Source organism: Coregonus lavaretus (genome assembly GCF_964263955.1).
Source record: "Coregonus lavaretus genome assembly, chromosome: 8".
Taxonomy (NCBI): domain Eukaryota; kingdom Metazoa; phylum Chordata; class Actinopteri; order Salmoniformes; family Salmonidae; genus Coregonus; species Coregonus lavaretus.
Window position 1 is genome coordinate 30,248,483 of NC_139995.1, and position 12,984 is coordinate 30,261,466.

The 12,984-nt window shown below is 46.0% G+C and overlaps 1 pseudogene across 1 annotated transcript; it reads right to left on the minus strand.

Annotated features, from left to right (window-relative positions):
* Window positions 1–991: 991 nt before the first annotated feature.
* LOC311134000 (signal transducer and activator of transcription 3-like) lies at window positions 992–11,877 on the minus strand (annotated as a pseudogene). Its single transcript has 15 exons — window positions 11,761–11,877; window positions 11,474–11,567; window positions 10,876–10,954; window positions 9,583–9,665; window positions 9,252–9,402; window positions 8,912–8,977; window positions 4,504–4,593; window positions 4,338–4,397; window positions 4,080–4,100; window positions 3,837–3,930; window positions 3,320–3,367; window positions 3,096–3,179; window positions 2,786–2,882; window positions 2,175–2,310; window positions 992–1,011 (listed from the first exon to the last, which is right to left on the minus strand). The product of its transcript is annotated as a signal transducer and activator of transcription 3-like (transcript).
* Between the last annotated feature and the right edge of the window lie 1,107 nt (window positions 11,878–12,984).

Here is a 12,984-nt window from a genome sequence, read left to right on the forward strand (position 1 = left end):
GTATGGTCCTAGGGCTCAGGTCTCTCAGTTGGCTTTTCATAGCCGATCATTAAGAGTTGAAAACAGCAGGTCTGGGACAGGTAGGGGTTTCGTAGCCGCAGGCAGAACAGTTGAAACTGGAATAGCAGCAAGGCCAGGCGGACTGGGGACAGCAAGGTGTCATCATGCCCGGTAGTCCTGACGTATGGTCCTAGGGCTCAGGTTCTCAGAGAGAAAGAGAGAACGAGAGAATTAGAGAGAGCATACTTAAATTCACACAGGACACTGGATAAGACAGGAGAAGTACTCCAGGTATAACCAACTAACCCCAGCCCCCCGACACATAAACTACTGCAGCATAAATACTGGAGGCTGAGACAGGAGCGGTCCGGAGACACTGTGGCCCCATCCGAAGAAACCCCCGGACAGGGCCAAACAGGAAGGATATAACCCCACCCACTCCGCCAAAGCACAGCCCCCGCACCACTAGAGGGATATCCCCAACCACCAACTTACAATCCTGAGACAAGGCCGAGTATAGCCCACAGAGGTCTCCACCACAGCACAAACCAAGGGGGGGGGGGGGGGCGCCAACCCAGACAGGAAGATCACGTCAGTAACTCAACCCACTCAAGTGACGCACCCCTCCCAGGGACGGCATGAAAGAGCACCAGCAAGCCAGTGACTATTTTATAGCCAGGTTGGGCCACAGGTCAATATACGTTTCTGAACCCATTTATCATTACTGCCATCATTCGAGCTACAGTGCTCTGTTAAATAAACAAAGAAATGATACAGATGCCCAATACATGGTAATGCACATCTATCCTTGCTGTATTAATGAGTACTGGACAAACAGACCAAAGTTTGCAGCTTCCCTGCTGCTGCTAGTACCAAATAAAACAATAACAACAGGCTGCCTGTGGTGACGTTTCACTTCCAGATAATTCCCTGACCTGTGAATAGTGGTATATACACCAATTCCCTCATTAATGATCACACTGTCGGCAGCCTATGCTGTGCCATAAAACCCTGTACACCCACAGTGGATTAGTACATAGAGGGATAAGTTAATCATAATCATTAGGTAAGTGGTAATCACAAATGCTATACAAGACAAGAAGTGCAAAAAGTTCAATACCTTTTCACAAACACCAAGTGAGGCTCCAGTTGTATGAAGGCATTGTTATATTATACAACAATCTAATTCACATATTTTGTCTTGTCAGAACACAGTCATGTCCCATAGTGCAAAAAGTCATAGAAAAAATCGACATTCCTTTGCAAGAGCGAGATATTTAGACATAGAAAAGGTTATTATGCTGTACCCGATAGGCACAACATATTGACCAGGCAGCATTTCTACTGTTACAGAAGCAAAGTAGTAGCCTGTATAGAATGTACCATGTACAGTGAGGGAAAAAAGTATTTGATTCCCTGCTGATTTTGTACGTTTGCCCACTGACAAAGAAATGATCAGTCTATCATTTTAATGGTAGGTTTATTTGAACAGTGAGAGGCAGAATAACAACAAAAAAATCCAGAAAAACGCATGTCAAACATTATTATTATTTACTTCTCCACAACTTTGTCCCTGACCTTTTTGGAGAGCTCTTTGGTCTTCATGGTGCCGCTTGCTTGGTGGTGCCGCTTGCTTAGTGGTGTTGCAGACTCTGGGGCCTTTCAGAACAGGTGTATATATACTGAGATCATGTGACAGATCATGTGACACTTAGATTGCACACAGGTGGACTTTATATATCCTAATAAAAATCAATTTAAATTACAGGTTGTAATACAACAAAATAGGAAAAACGCCAAGGGGGATGAATACTTTTGCAAGGCACTGTACCTGACACAATGAAGGGGCTAGCGCTGTAAAGGTACCTGACACAATGAGGGGCAAGCACTGTAAACATACCTTACATAATGAGGGGCTAGCACTGTAAACATACCTTACACAATGAGGGGCAAGCACTGTAAACATACCTTACACATTGAGGGGCTAGCACTGTAAACATACCTTACACATTGAGGGGCAAGCACTGTAAACATACCTTACACAATGAGGGGCTAGCACTGTAAACATACCTTACACATTGAGGGGCTAGCACTGTAAACATACCTCACACATTGAGGGGCTAGCACTGTAAAGGTACCTTACATACCTAGGGAGAGATGAATAGTAGACGTACCAAAGAGTTTGTATGCGATCATGTCCAGCTGATTAGAGTCCAGACCCCGTGTTGTGGAGGACAGGAACTGCCAGCTCAACATCTCCCCTAATTGGGGCCACATAGCCACAGGACAGTTGGCAAAAAACTGAACGTTCTGTAGAAACACACAACACATCCACACACAATTAATGATTTATCCCCTTTAAACCCTAAACTCTTATTTTTGGCACTAAACTATCTCCATATATACTTCCATTCATTTTAAAAAACTGGTACCGGGGGACCTTCAGATGAGTCTTGTGAGCGTCCTAGTGTAAAACAACCGACATGTTCATGAGCGACTCACCTTTCGACAGAGGGGTCATATTAGTGAGTAGCCCAAACTGTTCGGGCTACAGACGTTTTCTTGAGAAGACCGATTTTTAGGGATGTATCCTGGTCTGACAAACACCGCTCTAGCTCTGCCAACTTTCACCGCAGATGTGGAAGAGCGACATAAGCGGATGCGGTGGATTGAGATACATCCATGCATCTCTAGCTTAAATTGACGGATTTCGCTGGGGATTTTTTAATTATCTTAACTAGATTTCCGCGGGGCCGTGGAAATCGACTCTAGGGGGTTAACACACCTTTGGCTGGAGGCTCAGCATGTTGAACCAGAGGACGGAGGCCCAGGCACTGCTGCTGGCTGGAGTTAGAGATGATGACCACAGGGAGAGAGGATGTCTGGTGTGGGGTGAAGTGGACAAAGTAATATGCATTAGTATGACAGATTACTGTAGTATGGACCTTATTACATTTATATGACATTTATATTGGCATTTTAGCAGACTCATTCATTAAGGGAAACCTATACAGTCAGACCAGACCACCCTTACTGTGTCACAACATCAAAGGCTGATAGCCAATGAGGGCGCAGGGAATGATAGGAAGACCCACCTCCAATGGGACAGACATGTCGTGCAGAAGAAACTCGGTGTCAAAGTTGATGATGTGTAGCTCCTCTGTGACGCTAAGAGAGAGCTGTGGGCACAGAGAGGTTCATCACCACACATCAAGGCTCAGGATCAAACACACCGGCTGTTCTAATTCTACAGTATGACTGAAGTAGAGTTTTTCCTAAAGTTGAGTTGAGTGTTCAAAGTGGATACATGTAAACTTACGTCATTGATCCCCTTGCCCCCTCCACCAGATTTCCGCTCCTTCAGTGTCTGCAAACACCAATTAGATCAGGTTTGGTTAGTCCATCTCTGCTATAAGCAATTGTGATGACAAAATTGCATAACATATCAGCTAATTGATATCATAATCGATCCCTCAAACCCTTTTAAACTGAGACGCAGCGTTATGACGTTGCCACAAGCAGCACCGCAGATGTTACAGATGAGCGTGATGCACTAGGACACACTGACTGAGTATCACAGAGTATCTGAGCATGTGCACGGGTGCGTTTCAATAGCTACAACGTGATAGCTGCAGGACCGGAAACACTATAGAAGTTTAGCCTCGCGCTTCAATGCTCTTAGCTGTGGAAATTGACCCAATATTGCTGTTTACCTTGTGCATCGCTGACTATACCTTGAAGCAAGTCAACTGCTTAAACTTTCTTGGTACATTTCCACATAGCGCTGTGTAACATGTCTCTCTGCCAACAAAAGCCTATCTGTCCCACTGACTCACCAGATGTCTGAAGTCTGCCACCATGCCTCCACTCATACTCTCAGCCATGTTCAGGGCCTTACTGTAGGTCCCCAGGACATTGAACTGCCGGTACCTACAGGCCAGGAGAACATGGAGTGAGCGAGTAAATGTATAACAGTGGAGAACATGTATTTGTTGAGACACATTTGATTTTCTTCATTTGCTGTCATGTTTTTACATTTGGAATTTGGAACAAATCAAGTCCTGAGTGTCACAACTTACCCTTTGCCCTGAGGAACCTCCCTATAGCAGAGGAACTCCCTATAGCACAAAGAAAGGGAGAGAGAGGAACATCCACATACACTTCAGTGTAATGGCCACTAGGGGTCACTTAATTCACTTTCTGCCAATATTCTGAAGAAACAAAGCAATGATCAATAGTGATTATCTGTCTGGACTAAAGCAATGAGAGAACTACATAAGGCAGGCATCTAATATGTAAAAAACTACTGATTTGATTTTCCAAAGGTTCCATCTCACCTGTCGATGGACACGTTCACTTTCATGGCGTGGTTCAGCTCAGGAAATTTGACAAGGAATCTAGAAAGAAACACATGGAATTGTAAATGGATGTCACATTCACTTCATGGATGGACTGGTTATTTCGCAGCTGTCATAACTGGGACAGTTGGTCTGAAGTACTGACCTGGTCTTGACAGAGAACTGAACATTGGTACGCAGGATCAAGGGCCCTTTAACTTGCGGCACAGAGGGCTGAGTCTCCACCACAAAGGCACTGAAAACACAAAATACCTTCTACATTTACATTTACATTTTAGTCATTTAGCAGACGCTCTTATCCAGAGCGACTTACAGGAGCAATTAGGGTTAAGTGCCTTGCTCAAGGGCACATTTACGTCATTTAGCAGACGCTCTTATCCAGAGCGACTCACCAATTGGTGCGTTCACCCTATAGCCAGTGGGATAACCACTTTACAATTTTGGGGGGGGGGGGGGGGTAGTAGAAGGATTACTTTATCCTATCCCAGGTATTCCTTAAAGAGGTGGGGTTTCAAATGCCTCCGGAAGGTGGTGAGTGACTCCGCTGTCCTGGCGTCGTGAGGGAGCTTGTTCCACCATTGGGGTGCCAGAGCAGCGAACAGTTTTGACTGGGCTGAGCGGGAACTATGCTTCCGCAGAGGAAGGGGAGCCAGCAGGCCAGAGGTGGATGAACGCAATGCCCTCGTTTGGGTGTAGGGACTGATCAGAGCCCGAAGGTACAGAGGTGCCGTTCCCCTCACTGCTCCATAGGCAAGCACCATGGTCTTGTAGCGGATGCGAGCTTCAACTGGAAGCCAGTGGAGTGTGCGGAGGAGGGGGGTGACGTGAGAGAACTTGGGAAGGTTGAACACCAGACGGGCTGCGGCATTCTGGATGAGTTGTAGGGGTTTAATGGCACAGGCAGGGAGGCCAGCCAACAGCGAGTTGCAGTAGTCCAGACGGGAGATGACAAGTGCCTGGATTAGGACCTGTGCCGCTTCCTGTGTAAGGCAGGGTCGTACTCTCCGAATGTTGTAGAGCATGAACCTGCAGGAGCGGGTCACCGCCTTGATGTTGGCGGAGAACGACAGGGTGTTGTCCAGGGTCACGCCTAGGCTCTTCGCACTCTGGGAGGAGGACACAGCGGAGTTGTCAACCGTGATGGCGAGATCATGGAACGGGCAGTCCTTCCCCGGGAGGAAGAGCAGCTCCGTCTTGCCAGGGTTCAGCTTGAGGTGGTGATCCGTCATCCATACTGATATGTCTGCCAGACATGCAGAGATGCGATTCGCCACCTGGTTATCAGAAGGGGGAAAGGAGAAGATTAGTTGTGTATCGTCAGCGTAGCAATGATAGGAGAGGCCATGTGAGGATATGACAGAGCCAAGTGACTTGGTGTATAGGGAGAAAAGGAGAGGGCCTAGAACTGAGCCCTGGGGGACACCAGTGGTGAGAGCACATGGTGCGGAGACAGCTTCTCGCCACGCCACTTGGTAGGAGCGACCGGTCAGGTAGGACGCAATCCAGGAGTGAGCCGCGCCGGAGATGCCCAGCTCGGAGAGGGTGGAGAGGAGGATCTGATGGTTCACAGTATCAAAGGCAGCAGACAGGTCTAGAAGGACAAGAGCAGAGGAGAGAGAGTTAGCTTTAGCAGTGCGGAGAGCCTCCGTGACACAGAGAAGAGCAGTCTCAGTTGAATGACCAGTCCTGAAACCTGACTGGTTTGGATCAAGAAGGTCATTCTGAGAGAGATAGCAAGAGAGTTGGCTAAAGACGGCGCGCTCAATAGTTTTGGAAAGAAAAGAAAGAAGGGATACTGGTCTGTAGTTGTTGACATCAGTGGGATCGAGTGTTGGTTTCTTGAGAAGGGGAGCAACTCTCGCTCTCTTGAAGACGGAAGGGACATGGCCAGCGGTCAAGGATGAGTTGATCAGCGAGGTGAGGTAGGGGAGAAGGTCACCGGAGATGGTCTGGAGAAGAGAGGAGGGGATGGGGTCAAGCGGGCAGGTTGTTGGGCGGCCTGCAGTCACAAGTCGCAGGATTTTATCTGGAGAGAGAGGGGAGAAAGAAGTCAAAGCATAGGGTAGGGCAGTGTGAGTAGGACCAGCAGTGTCATTAGACTTAACAAACGAGGATCGAATGTCGTCAACCTTCTTTTCAAAGTGGTTGACGAAGTCATCCACAGAGAGAGAGGAGGGGGGGGCGGGGGGGGGAGGATTCAGGAGGGAGGAAAATGTGGCAAAGAGCTTCCTAGGGTTAGAGGCAGATGCTTGGAATTTAGAGTGGTAGAAAGTGGCCTTAGCAGCAGAAACAGATGAAGAAAATGTAGAGAGGAGGGAGTGAAAAGATGCCAGGTCGGCAGGGAGTTTAGTTTTCTTCCATTTCCGCTCCGCTGCCCGGAGCTCTGTTCTGTGAGCTCGCAATGAGTCATCAAGCCACGGAGCTGGAGGGGAGGACCGAGCCGGCCGGGAGGATAGGGGACACAGAGAGTCAAAGGATGCAGAAAGGGAGGAGAGGAGGGTTGAGGAGGCAGAATCAGGAGATTGGAGGGAGAAGGATTGAGCAGAGGGAAGAGATGATAGGATGGAAGAGGAGAGAGTAGTGGGAGAGAGAGAGCGAAGGTTGCGGCGGCGCATTACCATCTGTGTAGGGGCAGAGTGAGTAGTGTGGGAGGAGAGCGAGAGAGAAAAGGAAACAAAGTAGTGGTCGGAGACATGGAGGGGAGTTGCAGTGAGATTAGTAGAAGAGCAGCATCTAGTAAAGATGAGGTCAAGCGTATTGCCTGCCTTGTGAGTAGGGGGGGACGGTGAGAGGGTGAGGTCAAAAGAGGAGAGAAGTGGAAAGAAGGAGGCAGAGAGAAATGAGTCAAATGTGGACATAGGGAGGTTGAAATCCCCCAAAACTGTGAGGGGTGAGCCATCCTCAGGAAAGGAACTTATCAAGGCGTCAAGCTCATTGATGAACTCTCCAAGGGAACCTGGAGGGCGATAGATGACAAGGATATTAAGCTTAAATGGGCTAGTGACTGTGACAGCATGGAATTCAAATGAGGAGATAGACAGATGGGTTAGGGGAAAAATTGAGAATGTCCACTTGGGAGAGATGAGGATTCCTGTGAACAACAGTAAGAAAAAGGGAGCAGAACAATCTTCTGTGCGCTTGTATTAATTTTGTGTCACGCGCTATCATAATCAGTCGCCATGACTAATTTGCACATAAATTATGTTTTTGTCAAAATGTTGATTTTTCGCTGTTTGGGGATTTCATCTAGTTTTAACAAAACAATGTCATTGCATTCATAATCTGTATGTATTATTGACAAATTCAGAGTACAAATATAGTTTTTAATCTTATTAACGTAGGAGGAGCACTTTCACATCGGTTCGGTGGATGCCAGCTTGTAACACTTGTCATCACATCAGGCTTTCGCGGCACTGTCTTATCTGCACTATTAAAACCCTCCCCTATTCCGAAATCATAAATTAATTACAAACTAGCTAGCTATATATTTTGATTCAAGCTCCTTGGCTATTCAATCTGATTCTTTTCCTGTTTGCCCAATCAAAGTTACTGTATCATATCATCAGCAGGATAATAAAAAGGGTAGGCTACATTCTCTCACACTTCAAAACCCATCATACATTGTCATACTGTCACTACTGCCTACACCTTAGCTAGCTAGCTTAGCTGTCTGTGTCTGTCTCTGTATCTGTGTCTACTATTCTTGTGGGGACCAGAAGTCCCCACAAGAATAGTAAACAAACAAAAATTTGACCAACAGGTTAGTCCCCAAGAGGTCAAATGCTATTTCTAGGGGGTTTAGAGTTAAGGTTAGAATTGGTGTTAGGGTTAGAATTACGTTATGGGTTAGGGTTAGGAGCTAGGGTTAGTTTTAGGGTTAGGAGCTAGGGTTTGGTTTTTGGGTTAAGGTTAGGGTAAGGGTAAGAGTACGGATTAGGTTTAAGGTTAGGGAAAATAGGATTTTGAATGGGACTGAATTGTGTGTCCCCACAAGGTTTGCTGTTCAAGACTGTGTGTGTGTGTGTGTGTGTGTGTGTGTGTGTGTGTGTGTGTGTGTAATGAGGCACAAGTAGACTGGCTAGCTAGTTTATTAAAGCCAGGTGTGTGTGTGTGTGTGTGTGTTTTTGTGAGAGTGAATGTGTGGTATGGGAGAGAGAGAGAGAGAGAGAGAGAGAGAGAGAGAGAGAGAGAGAGAGAGAGAGAGAGAGAGAGAGAGAGAGAGAGAGAGAGAGAGAAGTGCACACCGCATGTAGTCCTCGCACATATCATGGCGTGAACATGCAGCGTGAGAGTGTTTCTCTGTCATACATATGTATGTGCATGTACATGTTTGTGAAAATAAGTGAATGTAGCCAATACATTCTGTTGCTTGTATGTGTACAACCGCATGTGTACAAATGTGTGCACGTATACATGTGCACAAATGTGTGAGACAACAATGCAGACAGACAATATGTCTGTATAGTTAGAGCAAGATGTAATTTATATGTAACCTGTGTGTGTGTGTGTGTGTGTGTGTGTGTGTGTGTGTGTGTGAGCGTGAGTGAGTGAGCGTCAGCTCCTCCAGCTTCTTAAGGAACTTACGCACCTGGAACAGACACTCCGCCTCCGTTGTAAACCTAGAGAGAGGTCAGACAGGGGGCAAATAACGGTCATACAGGAGATCACAAAGAGGGGTCAGAGGTCAAACACACTGGAATGAACATAGTCTACCACTGTAGGCTCTTTCTAGGAAAGGCTTGTTTTACTTGATGAGAGGGAATGTTTGTAGTCCCTCCTTAAGCAAGCCAGGGCAGATGTACTGAACATTCCACAGAGTTATAGTAGTTAGTTAGAGATTGTTTAGGTCAGGTAGATCTACGGAGGTGAATAGCTAGGTTAGCTGTACTGTACCACTTCTCCAGCTGGTCCAGGCAGGTGCTGTCTGGGGCGCCAATGCAGGCCTTCTGCTGCCTCCTCTGCCACTGCACCAGCTCCTCCCTCACCAGCACAAACAGCAGCTCCTCCGCATATCCAGCAGCAAGCCCATACCTGACAACATGCTCTACAGGGGAGATGGGGGGAGGGGAAGAAGAGAGAGGGGGAGAGCCAGGGGAAATGCATGTTATGTGAACAATATTAATAATACAGTACATCATGTCTGAATTCATTGGCATTAGATGTGCCTAAGAGGTACATTATTTAAGGTGATATAGAGGATTGTGTGTGGGAGATGTCCCTGTACCTTCCTGGAGGTGTCCAGACTGTTGAGCAGAGCCTGCAGCACCTTCATCTGTTCCCTCTTCTCCTCCTCCTCGTTGGTGGTGCCTACACACAACAACCCGAGTCATGTTGAAAATGTATGCAAATGTATGCACTCACTAACTGTAAGTCGCTCTGGATAAGAGCATCTGCTAAATGACTAAAATGTAAATGTAAAATGTAATGTTCAAGCCAACACATCAACTGCAATAGAATGGGGTTACACATGTCACCCTGTAGACTTCATAACACACCTCTATGACAGAAGGACATTGACTAGGGTCATAGGTGGATGGGCTTTAGGGAAACAGCTCAAATCTGATAAGGTTAATACCACCACTTACAGTACATAGCCCTCACAGTCTAACCTCTGCTGAACAGACTATGCCAGATACAAAGGACAGACCTCAAATGAGCTCAAATCAAATCAAATCAAATTTTATTGGCCACATGCGCCGAATACAACAGGTGCAGACATTACAGTGAAATGCTTACTTACAGCCCTTAACCAACAGTGCATTTATTTTTAATAAAAAAGTAGAATAAAACAAAAAAGTGTTGAGAAAAAAAAGAGCAGAAGTAAAATAAAATAACAGTAGGGAGGCTATATATACAGGGGTGTACCGGTGCAGAGTCAATGTGCGGGGGCACCGGCTAGTTGAGGTAGTTGAAGTAATATGTACATGTGGGTAGAGTTAAAGTGACTATGCATAAATAATTAACAGAGTAGCAGCAGCGTAAAAAGATGGGGTAAGGGGGGGGGGGCAGTGCAAATAGTCCGGGTAGCCATGATTAGCTGTTTAGGAGTCTTATGGCTTGGGGGTAGAAGCTGTTGAGAAGTCTTTTGGACCTAGACTTGGCAACCGGTACCGCTTGCCGTGCGGTAGCAGAGAGAACAGTCTATGACTAGGGTGGCTGGAGTCTTTGACAATTTTGAGGGCCTTCCTCTGACACCGCCTGGTATAGAGGTCCTGGACGGCAGGAAGCTTGGCCCCAGTGATGTACTGGGCCGTACGCACTACCCTCTGTAGTGCCTTACGGTCGGAGGCCAAGCAGTTGCCATACCAGGTGGTGATGCAACCGGTCAGGATGCTCTCGATGGTGCAGCTGTAGAATTTTTTGAGGATCTGAGGAGGAATAGGCTTTGTCGTGCACTCTTCACGACTGTCTTGGTGTGTTTGGACCATGATAGTTTGTTGGTGATGTGGACACCAAGGAACTTGAAGCTCTCAACCTGTTCCACTACAGCCCCGTCGATGAGATGAGATGAGCTCACCTTCCATGTGATGAGTCAGGTATTTAAAATCAAACTCATCTTGCTGTTCCTCCAGACATGTCACTGTTTGTTCCATGCACTGCATTTACAACCCAAAAATATATGGACAAACTGTCAGTGGCGGTCTGTATGTAATCATAATCAAAAGTTTAGCAGCAACATTAGAGGAGACCCCCTATACAGTGAGGGAAAAAAGTATTTGATCCCCTGCTGATTTTGTACGTTTGCCCACTGACAAAGACATGATCAGTCTATAATTTTAATGGTAGGTTTATTTGAACAGTGAGAGACAGAATAACAACAAAAAAATCCAGAACAACGCATGTCAAAAATGTTATGTCAAATACTTATTTCCCTCATTAAAATGCAAATCAATTTATAACATTTTTGACATGCGTTTTTCTGGATTTTTTTGTTGTTATTCTGTCTCTCACTGTTCAAATAAACCTACCATTAAAATTATAGACTGATCATTTCTTTGTCAGTGGGCAAATGTACAAAATCAGCAGGGGATCAAATACTTTTTTCCCTCACTGTAGGATGCTCATATCATGGCAGGCATGGCAACCTATACACAGACTTTCACATGGAAGCTCACCTGAACTTTCTTTTTTTAGGTCTGTCATCTTGCACTCAATGTTCTGCTGGCTGTCTGTCTCCATGGGGTCCTGCTGGACCTGCAGCAGCAGGACCTGATAGGAAGAGGAGGATGAAGAAACATGGTAATGATGATGATGACCCTACAGTCTTTCAAATCAGATGCTGTACCTCCTCCTAAGGCTCTGGTAGCGTAGGTATACAGCACAACCCTAGTCCTTCCTCTAATTATCTGTTTTATAATATACCTACTGTACGTTCCTAAACTAAAGGGACTGTTTGTCTAACCTGCTCAGCCAGCTCAGCACAATGCAGGATCTCTTTCTCTTTCCCCAGGAACCATAGGATGATGCTGGCCAGAGTGTAGGGCTCCTCTTGGTACCTCTGTGGAGAGGATAAGTTCATTCGAGTTACCAGCCTGTGCTTCACAGAGTTCAAGTAACAGACACATCTCAACATCAACTGTTCAGAGACTGTTTGAATCAGGCTTCATGGTCGAATTGCTGCAAAGAAACCACTACTAAAGGACACCAATAATAAGAAGATACTTATTTGGGCCAAGAAACACGAGCAATGGACATTAGACCTGTGGAAATGTGTTCTTTGGTCTGAGATTTTTGGATCCAACCGCCGTGTCTTTGTGAGACGCGGTGTGGGTGAACGGATGATCTCTGCATGTGTATTTCCCACCGTAAAGCATGGAGGAGGAGGTGTTATGGTGTGGGGGTGCTTTGCTGGTGTCTGTGATTGATTTAGAATTCAACGCACACTTAACCAGCATGGCTACCACAGCATTCTGCAGTGATACGCCATCCCATCTGGTTTGGGCTTAGTGGGACTATCATTTGTTTTTCAACAGGACAATGACCCAACACACCTCCAGGCTATGTAATGGCTTTTTTACCAAGAAGGAGAGTGATGGAGTGCTGCATCAGATGACCTGGCCTCCACAATCCCGGACCTCAACCAAATTGAGATGGTTTGGGATGAGTCGGACTGCAGAGTGAAGGAAAAGCAGCCAACAAGTGCTCAGCATATGTGGGAACTCCTTCAAGACTTGGAAAAGCATTCCAGGTGAAGCTGGTTGAGAGAATGCCAAGAGTGTGCAAAGCTGTCATCAAGGCAAAGGGTGGCTATTTGAAGAATCTCAAATATAAAATATATTTGTTTAACACTTTTTTGGTTAATACATGATTCCATATGTGTTATTTCATAGTTTTGATGTCTTCACTATTATTCTACAATGTAGAAAATAGTAAAAATAAAGAAAAACCCTTGAATGAGTAGGTGTTGTAAAACTTTTGACCGGTAGTGCACTTGGCACCATTTCTTCTTCAGTGGGGTTTATCGGCGGTTGGCATCCAACGATATGGTGCATTACCGCCACCTACCGTACTGGAGTGTGGGCCAGAGACAGAGATAAACTAAATCCTACCTGCCAACCCCGTTTCTCTAGATAACAAAATATTTGAGACTATATCTAATGACGCTCTACTCAATATACTCTTTAAA